The 21320-nt window shown below is 50.9% G+C and overlaps 1 non-coding gene across 1 annotated transcript; it reads right to left on the bottom strand.

Annotated features, from left to right (window-relative positions):
* Positions 1-20865: 20865 nt before the first annotated feature.
* LOC115943389 (U4 spliceosomal RNA) lies at positions 20866-21011 on the bottom strand. The gene has a single exon (XR_014144047.1). It is a non-coding gene; the product is annotated as a U4 spliceosomal RNA (small nuclear RNA).
* Between the last annotated feature and the right edge of the window lie 309 nt (positions 21012-21320).

Here is a 21320-nt window from a genome sequence, read left to right as displayed (position 1 = left end):
CCCAGATGTGTGGCTCAGTCCAACGCGTCCCTCATACCCAGAAAAAGAACAAAAGAATTCAACACAGGGCCTGTCCTCTGGGCTGCAAAACATGGCATTTTTATTTATGATGACCGGCTGGCCAAGATCAAAATGACCAGTGGAAGAAGCCAGTCTCTCGTGGATCACTTTGTCATCAGATCTTTCCAGAGAAGAGAGTGTTTATCTGTCGGAGAGGGGGACAGGTTCTCTCTTCCTTCTGCAATGACTTCTGAAATTATTGGGGGATTAATACAGTAAAATCCTGATGTTTCATCATGAAAATAAGGTGCCCCTATTAGAGAAAATATAGGAGATACAGAAAAATGGGGGTGGGGAACCCTTTACCTACCACCCACACATAACTAGCAATCTGTTTGTGTTTTCCCCTGTATCAGCCTCTGATTCATTTTTCAGCTTCCCTACGAGGCTCTCGAAGAGTTGGTTAAGGCGCAAACTGTACCTTCAAACAGCTCTGGGTGTGCATTGATGTACGGGTTTTTCTTTTGCTTGCAGTTTCAGTCACTTCCTGGGTGGGCACCATGTCGGGTGTCCTCGGCCACCACGAGGGACACCAGTTCCGGACCGGCTTCTGGAAGCTTCGTGCCAGAGAGTGTGGCCTGTGTTAGACAGCGCTGCTCCTTGCCCTGCTCTGCGTTTGCACATGCGCAGCCCAGAACTGCAGTGTGTTCCGTCCTCGGGTCACTCTTTACCAGCGGAGATGGAAGCATGGACAAATGTTCCTCCTTTCCTTTCTGGGGTGGACCTTTCTAGGACACATTTTATAAGGCTCTGATGGGTGGAGCACAGCCATGATCAGCCTCAGACCGTGTTCTTGAATTGACTCCCCCGCCTCCCTGTCGCTCCCTCTGGATCCTTCCCTGTAGCCCCTGGCGAGAGCTCCCCAATAAACCACCTGCATGCCAACCTTTGGCTCTGCTCCCAGGGGGTCCAGGTTAAGTCAGTGAGCGATCATGCTGGGTATGCCACTTTTGCTTGAAAAACATTTAAACATTTTTAATGTGTTCCTTTAGGTTCTCTAACTCTGGCTTCAGTAAGGACTGAATACCGCCCGCAATGGTCATACAATAACATGATCACATTTGATTCCTCTTTATCAACAAAACATAGAAGAAATGACGAGGGAAAGCTCCGTTACCATCATCAGTAAAGTCTATTTGCCTTTTTCACTCATTTATTGAAGGCTTAGCTTGGGAGAATGGTTTGAGATGTCAACTTTTTGTGTTGGAATAATTTTAGATTTATAGGAGTGCAAAGAAAATGTAGAGAGCTCCTATTATAGACAATGCTTTGAATGGCTTTTCCTGCTTTACACTGTAACATGGTTTCCCATGTGCAGTGGGAGGCCGTGCCCACCACCGGCCCGTCGTGGTAAACCCCAGAGGTTTACCTTGTCTCAAATTTGGGACAAGGACGTGCGCCCACGTGCAGGCTCTGACAGCAAGTGGGAGTCTGGTGGGGGGCCTCCTGGACTTCCTTGATCTTCAGGGAGGAAGACCCTATTCTTCCTCGGGGCATGCTTGTGTCTAAAGGTGAGCCTTGGAGCAGCTTGGAACAGACCGACTGCTTGAGGGGCCGACAGGGGACATCTGAGTGGAGAGCTGGAGGAAACGGGGTCTGCATGACCCTGCCTCTGACTCTGTGGGATAGCACAGTTTCCTGCTGTATTCAGACCATTCCAACTGTATACGGTATTGTTGGAAATCCTTTGTAAGCATCATTTGAATGGCTGCCTGATAGTCCAGCTAATGAATGTGTCTTAATTTATTTAACTCAACCCTTCTTAAAGACATTTAGGTGGCTTCCCATGGTTCGCTATTAGAGGTGATGCTATGGTAAGCATCTTTGTGTGCAAAGCTTGTCCTGTATTTCATGATCCCTGTATGAACTACTGGTTATAAGGTGGTTTAAGCCTCTTGACACACATGGTCAAACCGCTAACAGAATGACACCCCGCCAGCCAAACACAGGAGTGTAACTAATCTCAGCAGCACTGGCTTTTCTCAGGTGTTTAAAAGCACTGCTTCTTTGGTCATTAAGAAACAGAAGAGTCAATACTCTTTGGGGCGCCTGGGTGGTTCAGTCGATTAAGTGGCAGACTCCCGATTTCGGCTCAGGTCATGATCTCAGGGTGGTGAGATCGAGCCCCGCTTTGGGCTCCACATTGGGCGTGGAATCTGCTTAAGATTCTCTACTCCCCCTCCCCCCCAAAAATAAGAAAAGAAACAGAAGAGTATCGATTGCGTTTAATTATTGAAGACCTTGGTTTTCCCCTTTTTGCTTGCTATTGGGCTTCCTGCCTCTTGTTGTTTCTTGAAGACCCGATAGGGAGGAATCTTGGTCCCTATGAGATGCCGGTCCCCAAGTGAGGGCTGGCCCACCTTTCTCCCCCTTCTGTGCTGCCTTTCCTTCTCCATGTGATTCCACACAGCTCCTCAACCTAACACCCACCCCCCACCCCCCCCCACACACACACTTTCTCCCAGGCCCTGCCTGTGTCCCACACCAGAGGCAGGGGTAGAAGCAGCTTCATCTTTCTGCCAACTCCTGCCAAAAACCCTATGCAGAGAAGGATTCTGACGCCATGTCTCTGCTCCTTGGAAAAGCCCTCGGTGATTTGTGAGGACGCTGTGGTGACAGAAAGAAGGATGGCCATGCATACACCACATATTTGTCTTCCCTCTGTGGGGTCCTGCTCACAGCTCTGTTGCCAAGCTCCTCCCCAGTCAGACCCCAAGAGACGTGTCCAGAACAAATCACTCCGGGTAGTGTCTCCTGGGCTTTTACTGTGTGCAGTCTCTGTGGCATTGGGATATAAGGACACAGCTCAGGGGCCTGCGGAGTCGGGTTGTCGTAGGGGCCCGTGAGCAGGTCCTAAGGAGAGGATGGAAGGTGTCAGCCCCAGGGATGTGGAGCACTTTGTGAAGCCCTTTGCAAGATCACAGACTTTACAATCAGGCAGCTTGGGGTTTGAGTCCCCATTTTTTTTCCTCTATGGTGTGAGCTCTTGCTCTGTGCTTCTCTCTGAGAAATCCTGGTGTGTCTGTAACCCCCTGGGACCACGGCCGTCTTGTGCAAGCTTAGAGGGGCTGCACGGCGGGCCCTTGGTGCGTCCCCTTGGTGCGTCCCCACAGTGGCTGTGCCTGGTGTGCGGTAGGCACTCAACAGGCAAGGTTCTCTCCCTTCCTGGTAAAGCCTGTTTGGGACCGTTATGTACAGGAAAGCACTCAGCAAGTGGTCAAGGTCATCATCAACGTTAAATATTTGTAGAATTAGTCACAATAGGTTTAAAGACGGTTGGATCCTGCAATAACCAATCTTAACTTCACTGAACTAGTTGTTATCATGACGTTTCCATTCACTGAGCTTCTATCCTGTTCTGGACCCCTGCAGGTGTTTTACAGGCACAATTTTGCTCACTCTCCCAACAACCCTAGGAAGGGGATGTTTTCACCCCATTTTCCAGGCGATGAGGTTGGGGTACAGAGGATAAGCCACCTGCCATGGGCAATCAGTGGTCAGGGAGCCTGCATTGGGGCCCAGCCCACGGGACAGAGCCCGTGTTTTTCCGGTTTTGTCTTAGGTGGGCCAAGGTTCTCCTGGAAAGCTGTTCTGGCACCCTCTACTCATTGCTCCCTGAAGACTGGCTCCCCAAACCTGGGATCACTGTCCATCTGCCTCAGTTCTTCTCTGGAAGGAGGTCGGAAATCATCTTTCTGGGACAACCTCTTGGCGTTTCCTGATGCTCACCAAGCCCCACTGGCTAAACTCAGCTGCTCATTATTGCCCAGTGGCTCGAAGGCCCAGGGGGGTGGGCTGCTGGGTAGGCACGGTGCAGTTTTGGAAGCTGCCTCAGGCTCCCGTTATAGCCTATGGCACACTGGAGGTCCTGAAGACCCCTTTCAAAACATGGCATCAGGCTCTCCCCTGTGCTGACACCCGCTGGCTGGGGGAGATGCTCATCCAGTTCCCAGAGGTTCTGGGGTCTTGGCCTCCCCTTGCATGTATGTTGAGGAGGATCTGGGTAAAGCTTGATGGGTCCAGGTCATGGATGTGACCAAGGAAGCATCTTGGTGCTTCCTCAGGAAGGATGCATCTTGGTGCTTCCTTGGAAGGATGATTGCTGCTCAGCGGCCACACCCCAGGCTGCCCCCCAAAAAGCCTACTGCGTGAACCAGCATCAGATGGGGAGCACCAGCCTGTGTTAGAGCACTAGAGGCAGACTCCCCACCAATTACTGTCTCCTCAGTTTGGGGCCCTGGGCCTGGGGCACAGAAGGGTCAGAAAGTAAATGCAGTCAGGAATGAGGAGGGTGTGGAGGGTGGAGTCCCAGACATGCTCCCGTGGATGTTTTTTGAGTGGTGACAAGGGGAGTGGCATTTTTTGTCGGCCCTCCCTTAGGCCTCTGAGCCAGCCCAGCTGCAGGCCTACAGCTTCTGGGACAGCCTCTGGGATAGCTGTTGGGCCACCCCACAGCCCTGGTGGTCCCGGTGACTCCCATGCTGCTCTCAGCTAATAGTCCTTGAGGCTTAGCTCTGTGACCTTAGCGGCCTTCATGCCTTGGAGCTGCCCATGGGTCCCCTGGTGTCAACTGTGCCTTTCTTCCATGAGCCTTGACAGGATGCCCGGATGCCTGGAGAGATCCCAGTCTCACCTTTGTTCTGGGACCCCATCCCCATTGCTTGGCTGATCCTCTCTGGCTGGACCATGTGGCAGAAAGGGCAGTACCCCGACTCCATGGGCTGATGTAGCATTATTCATTCATTCATGCCTAGACCTTTTCTGAGCCCCATGGAGTATTGGGCAGACGAGGTGCTGGGGATGCCAATGTGAACAAGGCCGGTCCATGCGCCCAAGGAGCTCACATCACATTCAAGTCTGAGATGGTGCCAGTCAAGCCAAAGCCACTTTGGAGCCTGTCGGTGCTCCATCTGGGAGGATGGGCCCTGAGCTGGGGCACATGACTTGGGGTAGGTGGGATTTCAGCCTCCATTCTCACTTCACCCCTCGATTGGCCCAAGCTGCAGGGCCAGACATGCATGAGCAGGGATGGAGCTGTGTGGACAGGACAGGGAACAGAGGGAACCCAGGGCTGCAAACTGGGAGGACCCCTCAGCTCCCAACCCACCACCACAGACCCAAGATGGCCAGAGCTGGAAGGGCTCAGAGAAACTGCTCTGCCTACTTCCATAATTACAGCTGGGGAAACTGAGCCACAGAGAGAGGAAGATCACAAGGACAATTGGGACCCAGAACTCCAACTTCCACCCAGGGCTGCTCCCACTCACCTGGGTTGCAAACTGGGACAAAAGCACAACCTCAGGGAGGTGGGTGAAACACGAAGGGAAGGAAGCAGAGACAAAGACCAAGGGGAAAGAAGGAAGCCACAGTTCCTTCCCAGTGGCAGCCCTGGGAAGGCCAGTCCCCAGCCCATTCACCATCAGGGTCCTAGCGGACTAGGTCCTGCTTTCTTCACGAAACCCTGGGGAATCCAGCCTTCTGGAGGCCTTCAGGTGTCACCTTGAACTTCTAAGGGCAGAAGCCATATCATAGCTCCATCCTTGGGCGATGAGGTGGAGGGCAGGATACCAGGCACAGCTCCCAGCTTCCCCTATGATGGGGAAGTGTCTCCAGCCTTGGAAAATCCCAGGGTCATTTGGGGGCACTTCGGGCTTCAGAATGATGCCTCCAGCCAATGGATAGTCAAATGCCCACCACTGCCCTCCTCCCGAGGAGCAGAGGGCAGGGGCTGGCTTGTGAGCCAGACAGGAGGGACAGCCAGCTGCCACGTGATTTCTGTAGGGCCCCATTATGATGGACAAGCTGTGTCCTTCCCCAGCCCCTGGGAGACTTCATCTTGTCATCATCATCACCAACACCAGCAGTTGGAGAGGGAACTCAGCCACTAAAAATGCCACGGAGCCAAGTGGCCTCCATGAATCTACTCCAAGCCCCCTTGCTGCTTTGGGGCCCAATGGGAACTGTAAAGGACTGGCATTCCTTACCCCTCACGCAGAATTCTACTCCCTTGCTCCCCAAAGTGAGGCCCAGTGAGGTCCAGTCACAGCATGAGCACCACCTGGGAACATCTGGGAAATGTGCATGTTCAGGCCCCACCCGGAGCAGCTGAATCAGAAGCTGCATTTAATGGGAATCTGTGCACCTTGAGTAAACTTGTTATGTCAAGCAGCTTTAGATTTACTGAAATGCTGTGAACAGAGTACAGAGTGTTCCCATGTACCCCACACCCCGTCACCCCCCATTGTGGTTCTGAGGACATGAGCATTTAAGGAACCCTGCTCTTCTCCCTGCTTCCTGTCCCTCCCGGTCCCCCATCTATTCCCCTCCCAGTCCCATGGCTGAAGCAAACAATAGCTTATCAGAGTCCCCCCCCACCCCCACCCCCTTGGGAACTTAGTGATGTCAGAGGGTACTCTGAGAGGCTCAGGGTATGAAGCATCTATTCTGTCCCTGACACATGGTCATACACTTCCCAAACATTCTTTTGTAATCCTCAAAACATCTTTATGAGGAAGGCACTGTTAACCCATTTTAAGGATGAGGAACTGATACACAGAGAGGTTAAAGCAAAGCCTGGATTCGAACTCAGAGCTGCCTGCCTGTAAGCCAGTGGCCTCCCCATCCAAATTATCTCAGGGAACCATATTTTTCCTGGATGGCTGCAGGCCTGGTTCCAGGAACTCTGGCCCAGCCAGCTGCAAGTTTCCCAATCGGCCCTCCCCTGGGATTTTCTGGCTTGCAGGGCTTTGAGGGAGAAGCTGCCCCCCTGGAGACACAAAAGGTCAAGGAATGGTCTCAGCTACACACAATCCCTGGTGGCTGCCCAAACTCACGTGCCTACAAATACCAGACGCTCGTCTAGCTGCCTGGGCAGGACTTCTTCAGCCTAGATGGACAGAATGTTCTGGCAGGGGCGGACTCTGGAAGAGGCTTCACAGTCACCTAGCTGACTGAGATGTGTCTTCCTTTGGGGAAGGGTCGGGGGAAAGCTGGGAGTCCAAGTCACCGGAAAGAGAAGGAAGCCCCTAAAGAAGGCCTCTGGCTGTTTGAGGACTTTACCAAGTTCATTTCTTCCAGGAAGCCTTTCTAAATGGAGGCCAACCCCCACTGTTCATGGGTTTGTTTGTTCATCCACCTTTAGGGGAGTCCACTGACCTCAAGGACAAGGAGGCATCTGGTGGGTGGTTCCACCACTCACCAGGTCCACAGCCTTGAACATGTTACGTTGGCTTGCTGACTCTCAGTCTCTGCACCTACGGGGATTGGTGGGATTACAGTATCTCCTAACTTGCTGTGGCTCAACCGCACCCTGACTTTGTGATTCTTCTTACTGTAAATAAGACCACAGAGTAGCCACAAAAATTCATGTTCATAAATTCTTTAAAATCTAATAAGGGCATGTAGAGAACTTGAACTGACAACATGGCAGACTGAATTAATGTGAAACTCCCCTTCTGATACAAACATAGAGAAATGTTGCATACAAGCTAACATTTTAAAAAATATTTTAAATACAGAGCTGACCTTAAGGGGATGGGAACTCCCAGTGCCAGTAACAAATAAAGAACACAAGCCAGGAACATTGGTCAGCTAGGGTTGGTGTTGCAGCTGCCCATGGCCATTTCCAGCCCAGTTACATCCTAGTGGGGTTGGGGACTGGGGTTTAATGCCCAGGTGGGGGTAGGAGAAATGACATGGGGCCTGTGGAGGTGGGAAGGGAGACCTTTGCAAAAAGCTAAGACACTTGAAAGGCAGCCCCCGTCTCTGAAAATGGGACTAGAGAGCTCTGTCCACTAGCTCAGAAAAGGAAACAAGGTGTGTCCCCTCTGCTCAGGGCTCTGAATGAGATTAGAAAAGCCTCCTGTGACAAATCAAAAGTTCAAGCTTGTGCCAGTTGGAGGTGTAGGGCTTAAAGGCATAGCAGTAGGCAGCCTCAAGCAAGAACCCCAAGATGAGAAATTAACATAAAACCTATCAACAGACCCAGGGAACCCCATGAGGCCCTAGAATGAAAGCTGAACCACACTGCAGAGTCATTCTGCCACCTGGAATAGCAGGACTCCCTCAGAAGATACAACCCCTGCTGAAGATGAGCTTACAGTAAGCAAGCTTAAGCTTCCAGGGAGGCAAACCTGGCAAAGGTGAGTCCACAGATACTGCAGATGGGAAGGTTTGCACCCCTAGAATAGGGACAAGAGAAGAGTGCTTCAGATAGTCACAGATAAAAGGACAAGAAAAATTAACGAAGCCCTAGACACTATTACAAAAAAGGGAAAAGCATGAACTTTTGCAAATGGACCTCTGCAAGAAGTTCTGCAAATGTAAGGTACAGTCAGTCATTGAAATTAAAGACAGTTGAATGACCACAGCTGAAAAGAGAATTGGCAAACTGGAAGAAAAAAAAAGTGTTATGGGTGGAAAAATTTTTATTGCGTGGAAACCTGATCAGATGCAGGGAACCCATATGTCTCTAAATTATAAGCTAAGCAAGAAAAATGTGGCTCTCTGTGTGAGTGTGTGTGTGTGCGTGCGTGCGTGTGTGTGTGTTGGGAGAGGATGTATGCATGTGTGAGTGTGTAAGTGTGTGTGTTGGGGAGGAACATGTGTGTGTGTGTGTGTGTGTGTGCACTGGGGGGCACAGATAACATGGACACAGTGGTGTGAGTCTGTTCTGTTCAGAGATGGCTGTCGTGTCCTTGCTTTTAGATTATATCTTATCTGGTAGAACATTTTTCAGAGTATTTTACAATTTAGGTGACCAACTTCAAGTATTTTTGACCATTCTATCAAATCTCCAGCAATTACATTTGCCCCCCTCTGGGATGTCAGGACCCCACGTTGGGACATTGGGGGCATGCAGGGACCCTGTTAAAGGCTTGCCCACATTCGCACATCTGAGGAGGGAGCCTGGGCTGGAGGGCACCGCTGGCTGAGAGAGCAGTGAGCACATCAGAAAGGCACCCCTGTGGCTCCTGGCTCTGCATGCTTCCCCTGTACTCCACCCTCTCCATCTCTCATCTTTTCCTCATCATTTGAACAACCACGGAAAAAGGACTTGGGGAGCTTGCTAAGGGAGAAGCAGCCATTGTGCTCCCTTCAGCCCCGCCCTGCACAATCCTCCAAAAGAAAAAAACTTTTTTTCTTCTGAACTAAGCAAACAATATAGCCAAGTTATTGTGCCTTTTTAAAGTGCTGAAGAACAAGCTTTGTAACACATCAAAGGAAAACATTTTCACCGCGAGCAAAATGCATCCCTTCCAAAGAGCATGAAGAGGAACCCTGACCTTCGTGGCAGCATGGTTAGCAGTCAGGTGCACCCTTATGCTTGGTGCCTGAATGCCTGTGTGACCTTGGGTAAGTTACTGACAAATGGAGATACAAAGTAGTGCCCACCTCCTGGGGGTGAGGATTAAATGCAATAAAGCCTGTAAAACACTGGTGTGAAACTAGAAGCTGTCTTGTTGATGTTCTTGTTATATTAACATCAATGTGGCTGGCCCTGTTCTCCAGCACTGCATTTGGCTGCCAGCTGGGGGAGGGCACCAGCCATCACCACCACTCTGCTGGGCTGTGCCCAGGATTTCAGTTGATGTGTGCACCGTGCCTGCTCAGTGGTTGGCCAGGCATTGCTCATGGGGTGCACTGCACTAGCCCCGTGACAGCCATTCACTTCTCTTGGACCTCCTGGCTGCCAGAGCACTGTTTAAACCCATGAATCATGTCACTGCCCTCTCCCTACCCCAAACCTTCAAAGGCTTTCCAACCCACTTTGAATAGAATCCAATCTACTTCCCAGAGCCTACAAGAGATGAGCCAGCCTCTCTCTCTAACTCTTGCTCTTCTTTCCTCACCCACCACAGCCACACTCAACCTCAGGGCCTTTCCACGTGCTATTCCTCAACATAACTCTTTGCAAACTTGACCCTCTTCTTCCTGGTTTTTCCTTGAAAAGGTCTTCATTGACCACTCTATCTAAACCCTTTCCCATCCAGCCTGTATTATCTGACTCAGTAGCCTATTTCTTTCCTTTAAAGCCCTGGCCACAGTGTAATCATGCATTGTCAGTTTATGTGCTTGCTTTCCTTCTTCCTCACGGGACTGTGTATTCCATTAGGAAAGGGACCGTGTCTGCTGTATTGTCACGGTACCTCCAGCACCTAACGCAGCACCTGACACATAATGGGGATCAACAATCTGGGTTCAGAGAAGACTGAATTAAAAACAAAACAAAATGTTGTGTAAGTTTGGGCGCCTGGGTGGCTCAGTTGGTTGGGCAACTGCCTGCGGATCATGATTCCGGAGTCCCAGGATTGAGTCCTGCGTCGAGCTCCCTGCTCAGCGGGGAGTCTGCTTCTCCCTCTGACCCTACCCCCTCTTGTGCTCTCTCTTTCTCACTCTCTCTCTCAAATAAATAAAAAAAAATTTAAAAAAATATTGTGTAATTTCAAGTTTGGAAATAATTGAGAGATTAAAATTCTGGCAGATGGTGATAAAAACCAGTTTAACATCATACTCAACAGTGAAAAACTAACCAGTTTAACATCATCCTCTACAGTGAAAAACTAAAAGCATTTCGTCTAAGATCAGGAACAAGACAAAGATGTCTATTCTCCACTCTTATTCAACATAGTACTGGAAGTCCTACCCACAGCAATCAGACAAGAAAAAGAAATAAAAGGAATCCCAATTGGAAAGGAAGAAGTAAAACTCGTTATTTGCAGATAGATGACATGATACCATATATGGAAAACCCTAAAGACTCCACCAAAAAACTATCAGAACTAATACATGAATTCAGTAAAGTTGCAAAATACAAAAATTAATATACAGAAATCTATTGCATTTCTCTACACTAATAACAAAGTAGCAAAAAGATAAATTAAGAAAGCAATCCCATTTACAATTGCACCAAAAAGAATAAAATACCCAGGAATAAATATAACCAAGGAGGTGAAAGACCTATACTCTGAAAACTATAAGACATTGATGAAAGAAATTGGAAGACAACATAAATAGAAAGATATAACATTGCTCATGAATTGGAAGAATTAATAATGTTAAAATGTCCACACTACTCAAAGCAACCTACAGATTCAATGCAATCTCTATCAAAACAACAATAATGTTGTTACAGAACTAGAACAAATAATCCTAGAATTTGTATGAAACCACAAAATCCCAAATAGCCAAAACAATCTTGAAAAAGAAAAACAAAGCTGGAGGCATTATGCTCCCAGATTTCAGGTTATACTACAAAGCTACAGTACTCAAAACAGTATAGTCCTGGCACAAAAATAGACATATAGATCAATGGAACAAAATAGAGAGCACAGAAATAAATCCATGCTTACATGGTCAATTAATCTAAGGCAAAGGAGGCAAGAATATGCAACGGAGAAAAGACAGTCTTTTCACCAAATGGTCTTGGAAAAACTGGACAGCTACATCCTCATGAATGAAACCAGACCACTTTCTTGCACCATACACACAAACCGCCCCCCCCCAAAATGGATTAAAGACATAGGTGAAGGAGATTAAGAGGTGTAAGCTCCCAGTTATAAAATAAATCAGTCATGGCCGTGACAAGTGCAGTGTAGGGAATACTGTCAATAATACAGTAATAATGCTGTCATGAGACCGATGGCGACTACACTCACCGTGGAGAGCACTCAGTAATGAAGAGAACTGTGGAGCCGCCATATTGTACACCTGAAACTAATGTAACACTGTAGGTCAACTGTACCTCAGTAATAAAAAATAAAGAGGTGGACCGGAGCTTGTGGTTGTGGTTAGTTGTGTGGTAACAATGGAATTGAGCCCAAACTGGGCTCACAGCCCCCCCTCCCCCCGCCACCACCACCACATCGTTGGTGGCTCTGGAAAGCTCAGCCAAGTGCTGAGTGTGTGTTTCCTGTGGGTGGGCCACCTCCTTCCTGTGCATTCTACCTTCCCGACACATAAGAAGTAGATGCTGGATAAAATACAGGAAGCCTAAGGAGACTTGAGTCCAGTAGAAGTAAGACATTAGCAAACAGAGCAGTAGGTTGATTTAGGGAAGCATGAGGGACGCTAGGAGGGCCTCCTAGAGGAGGTGCCATGTGTGTCCAGAGGGAAGAGAGCTGGCCAAAGTGACCTCAACCCATAGAGACCGAGGGTCTGGCCCTTAGGCCCTCCCTCAGGGCCAAGAACAAGGCTCAGTGTGACCTGGTCCCAGTCTCAGTCACCACCCGAGAGTCCTCAGGGTGTCCAGAGATTGCAGAGGGCAAAGGACTAGCAGTGTTTGGGAATGAGTCCCTTCCCTGCCCCCAGCAGCTGGGGGATCAGCCACGTCCCCTCTCTTTTCCAAGCGGGATATTCCAGAGAGATTAGGCTCCGTGATTAGGGGATTGAATCGTGGGCAGGCTGGAAGAGGTACAGTACCTAAGCTGGGACAAGGGGATGGCACCAGGGCTGTGCACAGACCCTGCAGGGAGACGTGGGGCCCCGGAGGACTGCCGGGAGGTGACAGCCTATCACAAAGACAAAAACGGGCACATCGGTGTCCATGGAGCCCCACATATCCACATCGGTATATGCATAGTGTTTGTGTATAGAGGAATTTAGAGTAGACATACTGTGTATTTATGAAGACGCACACACATACACATAACATGTACACACATACCTGACACTCAAGTGTGTATTTATAGACAAATCTCACAGAGTACACGTGAACACACGCTTTGTGTGTGTTGGTGTGTGTGAAGTACGTTCGAGCACGTGTATCCCAAGATGACATGTCTAGTTGTATACACGGCGTACACCTGCTGTGAGTGTACGTGTCTAGCCACACTCACCCAACACGAGTGTGCACATACGTGGTGCCGATATGCAGACTTCATAGTGAGCTACACACACACACACCCACGTAGGATGTCACTGTATGCTGTGTGTATACTCCGCAAATGGGATACCTACGCATCAGGCGTGTGTATGTGAACCCACTCCAGCGCGTCATGGGTGTCCCCATACACTTGTGACCTAAAATCAATCCAGAAAGGAAGATAAACCGGGATCTACCCGTTCCCTGAGAAGTACTGCAGGGGTCTAGGCTCCCCTCCCTCCCACAGGGAGCACACATTATTTATACAAACAATTGCAAACAATGAATCTTCCCTCTTCGGGAGCTGCTGGCTTAAATACGCAGGTTCCCTTCTAGGAGCAGGTGATGGCGTCACAGCCAGAAGGAACAATGCGTCCCCGGTGGGACCCTGGACAAGACGGAAGCCCAGGTCTATAGTAGGAAGCAGCCCTTCGTCCAGAAAGGGACTTTCTGCACGCTCGGATGCTCTAGTATCACACCCTGCAGGGAAACAAGGTCACCAGGCCATAAGCCTTGGCTGCCAAGGCTGGGGACTCCCTGCTCTTGTCTCCTTCTCCGCAGCCCCGGACCTGACCTCCAGGGCCCTCTTATTTAGCAGCAACATGAGCTGTTCCCCGTGGACACGCATCAGACGGCAGGAATGTGGGACAGCCATGTCCATGCATGGGAGTGGCCCCCGGAGGCAGCAACGTCAGCTTCTCTGGAAGACGGGTGGGCATCTCACTTCTCATCCAGACTTCAGGACTGTTGGAAAACCCAACCACAGCCCTTAGTTCTTTCTAAGACAGTTTCTATAGCTGCATTGTTCGGGGAGAGACCCTGAGCCAGTGCTGAGCCCTGCTCACTGGGAGGGACCCAATGATAACAGCTCAGAGGGATGGACATGGCCAAATGGGCTTAGTGTGCTGTCTGGCCTGGGTCCTGCCTCCTTTGCCACTTCTTAGCCTGTCACTTTAGCTTTTCTGAGTCCTACTTCTCCAATGACACCTGTCTCAGACGGTTGGTGGAGAAATTAATAGCATTATCATGTTGAAAGTGATTTCTTCCTAGACTGTAAATTCCTCCATAAATGCTATGTGATGGCAGAGATGAGGACAGCAGAACCACCTAATCTTCTAGATATGATTTTCTGCCTCCTAAAAATTTGATTTGGGGACATACAGGATATGGCAGATTATTATATAAACGGCCCCTATCAATCCCACTTCATGGTATACATGCCCCTGTGCCCCTCCCCCCCCGCCCCTGACCTTGACTCCGGACTTGGCCATGTGACTTGTCTGGTAAGGAGACATCATCCAGCATGATGCAGCAGAAGATCGCTAAGCACTTGTACATTGGAGCTTGCACTCTTGGAAAGAAAGCATGGCTATGTAAGGAAGTGTGACTATCCTGCTGGAGGGGCCAGGGAGAGCAGAATCAGGTGCTCCAGCCAACAGCCTTAAGTAGATGCCAGACAGGCGAGTTAGGCCATCGAGGACCATCGGCTCCGTTGAGCCTCTTGATGACTGAAGCTGCAGGATGGAGCCCAGTGAGACCTGCCCCAGCTGCGGGATCATGAGAAATTCAGTGCTTTTAAGTCACTAAGTTTGGGGCAGTTTGCTAGTTGGCAATAGTAACTGATAGGGCATTCGAGGCGCAGACGTTCCCGTATTCTGCCCAGAGTCAGAGAGGAAGGTAGTGGGCGATTTAAGTGTAGGACTCAAGCACCCAGTATTCTTCTTGCCTTCCCAAGTCCCCATGTCTGTTATTCCGTACAGCTTGAAATTTCAAGGGCCCAGGAGGAAAGTATTGGTTTGGGAGGGGCCTCAGAATGGTACCTGTAAGGAAGAGTGAATGACATTGGTATTCCAGAATACTGGAAAGGGGGAAGGGCTTACAAGGTAGGTAGAGGGGTTCAGAAGGGCCAGAGGGGAATTTTCCCCCTCAAAAAGGAAAACAGCATGCAAGGGGCTCAGAGCTGTGGTGTCAGAGGGAAGGGGTCAAAGCCTGACTGCCCTTTCCTTCGTATGCTCCTTCGGGCAAGTTGCTTAATCTAGTGAGCCTCAGTTTCCACATCTGTAACATAGGCCTAGCTGTGCCCTGCTAGTGGAGATGCCCTGCCCCACTCCAAGGCTGGGGAGCATGCAGGAAATTCCCCTTCTCTTCTGGGACCCGAGCATCTCCCTTGTGGGGCTTTCAGAGCAGGCTGTGCGGCAGCCGGTTCTCCTGGGGTCTTGCAAAGATTTGAAGTGTTTAGACCAAGTTGGTGTCATGGGGCTCAGGGTCTCCTGAAGGTGAACCTGGGTGAGGAGGAGGGAGGTTGGAGGGGGAGGAGAAACCCTGCCCTGGGGCCTGTTTTCTGTCTATTCATGCAGAGTGCCTGATTTAAAGGCAGCTACATCCCCTCGAAGGTGTCATTGATCCTGGGACCCTGGACTCTGTCAGCGAGACCCTCTTCACCTCTGATGGCTGCCCTGTGGCCAAGAGGTCAAACACGCACATCAGAAAGCTGCGCTTCCCCCAGGTGAGCCCGCTCTGAGGTCCCCCGTCAGCCACACCAGAGCCCACGGCCAGGCCTGGAGGAGGAGAGCAGATCCCTGGCCCCTCCTGAGACCCGGACCCTGCACAGCCTCACGCGTCCCATGTGTGGATCCGCCAGCCCTAAATGAGCACCTCTGCTGGAAGCTTCCTTCCTAGTCTGCTGTCATTCGTTTTGTTATTGTGTTGGCCTCCCAGGGCTGCTCTAACAAAGTACTCTCACGGTGCTGAAGGCCTGAAGTCCAAAATCAAGTTGTGGGCGGGTCTGCTCCCTCGAGACTCCGGGCAGAACACTTGCATGCTTCTTACCAGCTTCTAGCGTGGCCGGTACTCCCTGGCATTCTCTCCTCTGTCCTCCCATGGTCTTCTCCTGGTGTGCCCGTCTCTTTGTGTCTGTCCCCTTTTCATACACCAGTCTTTATTTTCTTAAAGATGTATTTATTTATTAGAGAGTGAGCGAGCACAGTGGGGAGGGGCAGAAGGAGAGGGAGGGAGAGAATCTCAAGCAGACTCCACGCTGAGCACAGAGCCTGACGTGGGGCTCGATCTTGCCACCCTGAGATCATGACCTGAGCCAAAGCCAAGAGTTGGATGCTTAGCCGACTGTGTCACCTAGGCGCCCCTCAAATACCTTTCTTATTGGCTTGGGGCCCACCTCACTCTAGTCGTTTTTACTTGACTACATCAGCAAAGACCCTGTTTCCCCAAACAGGTCACATTCACAGAGGTTAAGTCTTCAGCATACCATTACAGAGGACACAACTCCACCCACAGTAAATAATATGTTGAGCCCTTCCATATGACAAGTCTAATAACAGCGATACCATCATCCTTATAAGGTACTTACTTGTGCCAGGGACCATTCTAAGAATTTTATGATTATTAATCAACTGAAACCCTCGCCACAAGCCTATGACTAAGTGTGATTGTCATCTTCTTTTTACAGTTGGGGAAACTGAGGCACAGGGGCGTGATCAATGGCCAAAGTCACGGAGCCAAGTGGGGTAGTTGGGCCAACCTAACCGCCACCCTCATCTGTTCATCTCGTGGTCTGGCCACAGGTTTTTAACATTATGAATTACACAGGCTGGCCCTGTGGTTTTCCCACCACTTCCTCTGCCGAGTTTCTGACATTTTATGCGCTGGATATGGGGGGTGTGGGGCATAGACCCCACGCTTGATCTCAGAGTCCGTTCATGGTGAAGTCAGAGGGAAACTGAGGCCACAGAGGTGGGGATGTGTCCAGTCACAGAGTGAGTTGGCCCAGGGCCAGGGCTGGGTCCCAGGCCTCACCGCCCGCGCCCCCCTCGGGGCAGGTTCTTCCCAGGACCACTCTCCCCAACCCCCATGTCACTTGCTCCTGGAGAGGACAGTCACCAACCGCAGACAGGCATCATTTTCGAGAAGTCTCTTGAATGGAGACAGGAAGAGGCAGTTTGGGGGAGCCCGCTCCGGAGGTCAGGGCCACATTTGGGGGTGGACTTGCCCGAGCTTTGCCCATCTCTCGCTGTGGCCGCCCCCACTGCCATGCCAGATGTCTCCGGGAGATAGGCCTGCGGTCAGCCTCCAGGCCAGGGCAGGGCTGATCTGCTGCCCTCCCCTCGGACAGGGATTTCACACCCAGGAAAATAATTTCCTGGTAAGGAGATTAGAAGGCATCGCCCGCTTTCGGGAACAGGATGGGGCCCGAGTGAGGCAGGAGAGGAACAGCGGGAGAGGCTGGGGGGCAGGCGGGGGCGCGGGAGGAAATGTCACTGTCAATCAGGGCGCTGACCCATCTAATCCAGCCTCCCAGCTCTCCTGATCCCAGGGACAGATGCCGGGTAAAAAGGTGCAAACTCGGCGGGCCGGGCCCTCCCCGCAGGCCTGCAATACGGGCCCCTCTGTGGAGAGCCGGCTTAATCTCGCCAAGAGCTAAGCTGTCCAAAAGGCGCTCTCGGCCTTCTCCCGCACCTTGCGTGCGGGGCCTGGTACGCGATGCCAGGCACAGCCGATTCCCTTCAGTCAGGGGACTCACGCCCTTGGTGGGGCTGTGACGGGGGTCGGGGCAAGAACCTGAGGGCCTTGGGGCACTCTGTGATGTCACCCGGGGAATTGGGCCGGCCTCTGGCCTTACCCATTCATTCATTCATTCATTCATTCACACAAGCTTTTACTCATCTGAGGATCAGAGGGGCTCCTGGTCCTGACAAGACTTGGTATGTAGCTGCTTAGGGATTACACCTCCGCCGTCCATCCATCTGTCCATCATCCGTCTGTCCATCCATTTCACTCTGGGCTCCCAGGGTGGCCAGGCACGGATGCACAGAGCAATGGCAGCAAGCCCCACCCACGTCCTACACAGACTCTGTGGAGCTTTAACCCGGGATGAAAGGGGCTCTTGACCAGGAGCTCTTCTCCATTTGGTCCTCTTCACTCACATGCCACGCAGGACTTTAATTAAATTCACTCCACCAAGAATCCACTTGGGCCCCTGGAGATGCCAGGACGAAGTGGCCGGGTTGGCCTTGCCCACTAGGTACCTGTCCAAAAGAAGAAGTCACCTAGAAGCCCAGCAGAATGTGGAGGGCAGCAGTGACAAGCCACAAGGGGTGGAGGAGGGAGAGACGCCCTGGCCACCAGGGCCCAGCCCTTCGATGTTCTTTTGGATTCGCCAGGAGGTTCGTTCGTGGTACAGATGGGGACAAGGCCGCGGTAAGGCATCTCGGGGACCCTGGAGCAGAGTCATGGAGTGTTCGGTGGCAAGGAGTGACACACAGGCTCTGAGGACTGTGGGGACACTGGTAGGAACAGATGGGGGTGCATTTGAATTTGAGACCATCTGGGAAAACTCCAGATGTGGAAGTGCTGTATATATCAGTGACTATCGGTGTGTATATATCCGTGTATATATTTGCTTGCAGCACAACTATGAAGTCAGTGCCTTGTGTTATCTAGTTCAATCTAACACAATCACTCACATGCTGTCTGTTACTCTGGGCAAGAGAATGCCATTCTCCGGGGGCTCCCAGGGACAGCAGGAGACAGTGCTGGAGGACTGCCTTGCCAGGATCACTACGGAGTAGCAGTTAGGGTCGCAAACTCCGCCACTGGGCTTCCTGGATGCAAATCCTGGCTCTGCCACTTACTGGCTGAGTGACCTTGGGCACATTTTCTTAACTTCTCTTTGCCTCAGTTTGTCTATCCATAAAATGGGAATAAGATGATTTGGGTCATTTGGGCTGTTCACAAATAGTCTAGTCCTTCTTTGGGACACGTGACAGGATCATACACTTTATCTATTTTTTTTTTTAGACAGTATATTCTTTTAACATAATTGGAATATTCACAAAAGTGATTTTGTTTCCCTACCGACTTCGGGTTTTTTTCCCCTACCTACTTTGAATTTAGCTGTAGCTTTGTGACTTTCTTTAGCCAATAAAAAATGTAAGTGATTTGCCACATTCTCTGAACCACCACCACTCTCATGGTGACCATGAAAAGCAGACGCTCCCGCTGACCTGAGTTGGACATGCAGCATATGCAAGAAATAAACCTTTGTTGTTCTAAGCTACTGAGATGTTGCGATTGTTTGTTGCCATGACATAACCCAGCCCCAACTGACAGGTACGCTGTGCTGCTGTGGACTGAATTATGTCCCCTCAAAATTCATATGTTGAAGCCCTAACCCCCAGTGTGATCGTATGTGGAGGTGAGCCATTTGGGGAGGTAATTAGGTTCAGATGGAGTCATGAGGGTGGGGCCTCATGATGGGATTAGTGCCCTTCTAAGAAGAGACACCGGAAAGCTTGCTGTCCCTCTCCTTCTGTGTACAAAGAAGAGGTCAGGCGGCACCCAGCAAGATGGAGGCAGTCTGCAAGCCAGGAGAGTTCTCATCAGAACCTGGCAATGCTGGGCACCCTGATCATGGAGAAAACAAATCTGCATTGTTTGAGCCACCTAGTCTATGGTTTGTTACACCAAACCATGCAGACTAAGACAAGTACCTTTCTCACAGTGGTGCTGTGAGGATTAAATGGGTTATATACAAAGTGCTTACAGAGGTGCTGGTACATAGCAAAATATAAGCATCCATTGCTATTATCATTTGCCATGGGCCATGGAATGGTCCTGGGTAACTGGAACAAAGGTGAGGTTTGTGTCTTTATCTCGTCCCCATGTTTCCCACTCCCATTTCCTGGAAACTTTATTCATTCATAAAATCAGTCGTGCATCCTTCCAGCCAACATTTGCTAAGGGTTCACTTTGTTACAGGCCCAAGAGCTCCATTCACTCATTTGGCAGACATTTCCAGAGGCCTCGGAGGTTAACCAGGCCTGGACCCTGCTCCCAAGGTGCTGCTCCCAGATGAGCATCCTTTGATGGAGCTGGGAGAACCCCATGGAGGCTGCCCAATCTTGCAGCATTTGAGGGACTCCCCGAAGGAAGAGACACTTGTTCTAAGCCATGAGGACAAGTGGGACTTATCTGGACAAGAGCAGTCAAAAGGAGCACTCCAGGCAGAAGGAAAGGAGTGGGCAAAGCCAAGGAAGGGAGCAGGACATATGTGACCTACCCGGGCCCACAGACCCCAATACTCCGGCGGTCCCTGAGCCCACACAAGAAGCCCCAGCAGGGTCCTGGTGGGCAGCAGGCCCTTTTCTCACATGCCCCCACCCCTCCAGCCTGGGGCAGTGGTCATGACTGCTTCTGTTACAGCCCACTCGGGTGGGACCTTCATAGGATATCGGGGCTTAAGGCTGTCACCACACGGCACATTTTCACCAGGTTCCCCATGCAGCCAGGGAGAACGATGTGGAGTCAGGCCCTTGAGGGGGGTCACCGGGCCATCAGCAGACTCTTCTGGACAACCCACACCTCCAAGCAGCCTCTGTCAGCCCGGGAGCTTCTCAAAGCTTCCCGGGATGGATTCCCTCCAGAACGGCTGGTGCTGGGCACTGGGGATGCAGGGAGGGAACTGGGCGGTGGCGGGGGGGCGGGAGCAGTGGGGAGAGTCAGGTTTTTGAGGGCATTCCCGGGTCTGTCTCTGGGGTACAGCAGACCCCTCCACACCAGAGATAGGGGAGGGCAACAAGGCCGCAAAGGCCAACAGCAGAGATGGGCTTAGACAGATGCAGGAGGAGACGGTCCAACATTTCTAGGGGAGAGTTCCTTTTACCTGACATGGCCTCTTCCCCACAGTCTTGCAAGGTAGCTGTGCCCAATTTATAAATAATGGATTGCTTGTCCAAAGTGCCTGGAACCTTTCTGAGCTCATTAAATGTCTGTTGACTGAATGGAGGGGGAGCTGGGATTTGAACACGCTCCTGCCTGGCTGGGAACAAGGACAGTAGGCAGCATGGCTACGTGTGGGGTGGGACAGGAGGGACTTAGAGAGAAGCCCTGGGCCCAGAAGGCACATGACTGACGCTAGACACCACTCTTCCTTCCTGCATGCCAGCAAGGAGCAGCATAGGGGCCACTCGGACTCAGGAGCCAAGATGGCCTTGGGGTGACATAGGGTTTCAATTAGCAATAATCGCGCCTCGGATAAACCTCATTGGCTACGATAGTGCCACGGTGCAAAGCTTTGGGGTGACATAGGGGCCTCCAGGTGCAGCAGAAAGATGAGACAGATGCAAGTGCGCCCTTTACCCCCTCATGCTATTTAACACTTTAACCTTGGACGAAGGTTGTAGCCTCTCCAAGGCTCAGTTTCCCCATCTGTAAATTAATAGCACTTATCCCCCTATGGGGATGTTGGAGTTTTAACTTTTTTTTTTTTTTTTTAAGTAGGCTCCATGCCCAGTGTGGAGCTCAGTGTGGGGCTTGAACTCATGACCCAAAGATCAAGACCTGAACTGAGATCAAGAGTCTGATGCTTCACCGACTGAGCCAC

The sequence above is a fragment of the Leptonychotes weddellii genome, chromosome 3 (genome assembly GCF_054177405.1).
Source record: "Leptonychotes weddellii isolate Sample4059 chromosome 3, ASM5417740v2, whole genome shotgun sequence".
NCBI classification, from domain to species: Eukaryota; Metazoa; Chordata; class Mammalia; order Carnivora; family Phocidae; genus Leptonychotes; species Leptonychotes weddellii.
This window is presented reverse-complemented; position numbering and strand designations above follow the sequence as displayed.